The following is an 853-nucleotide window of genomic DNA, read 5'->3' as shown; positions in this document are numbered from 1 at the left end:
TAAATAAGAATGACTCAATATTTATGGAAATGCATCTTTATAAAGAAAACTGTAAAGCATACCAGAAAGGGTTGAAGAATTAGGCAGCAGACAAAAGTAGGGGGAATCATGAAGGCATTCCTTTTCTAGGGAACTCACATTAGATTTCTCTTGCTTTACTTGGTCCCAGTCAATGTCATTTGCTCACAGGAGAGGCCCCACCCTTCCGGTGTCTATTTCCATCTCACCTGGCAGTTTGTCTCTCACCACTGCACCCACCAGGATATTTGCATATTGCTCCCTAGGGAGGAACTTCCCTGCAAGTCCAACATAAAAGCTCAGCTCTAAGTTGCCTGGACTGACCAGGACTCCTTACTCTCAAAATGAGGTGCCCTGTTCAGCTCTTGGGGCTTGCTCTGGGTATCACGTAAGAATATACTAGAGCTGAGGAAGGAGATGGGGAGGGGCTGAGCTCTGCTCCCCATGTGTGTTATGTCCACTCATGCATATTTGCCCTCTTGAATGGAAATGTGGCATATGTGTCTTTGAGAGTGAGGAAGATTCCAGAAGGAACAAAGACCCATGCTGTTTTACAAATTCGGATGTATGTGTGTGTGTGATCATCATGTATTTAATGGACACTTTGTTGGATGAAACAAAAATAAAAAAAATATAGCCTGCAATAAGGTAATTGTGAAAATGTCTCATGATGCTAGTAATTAACCCTGTCCACTTTTCTAATTATTTTAGGATCCAGTGAAGATGTTATATTGACTCAGACTCCACTCTCTCTGCCTGTCACCATGAGAGAGCCAGTCTCCATCTTCTGTAGGTCGAGTCAGAGTCTCTTATATAGTGATGGAAACACCTATTT

This window comes from Dipodomys ordii, unplaced genomic scaffold, assembly GCF_000151885.1.
Source record: "Dipodomys ordii isolate 6190 unplaced genomic scaffold, Dord_2.0 Scaffold144, whole genome shotgun sequence".
Lineage (NCBI taxonomy): Eukaryota > Metazoa > Chordata > Mammalia > Rodentia > Heteromyidae > Dipodomys > Dipodomys ordii.
This window is presented reverse-complemented; position numbering follows the sequence as displayed.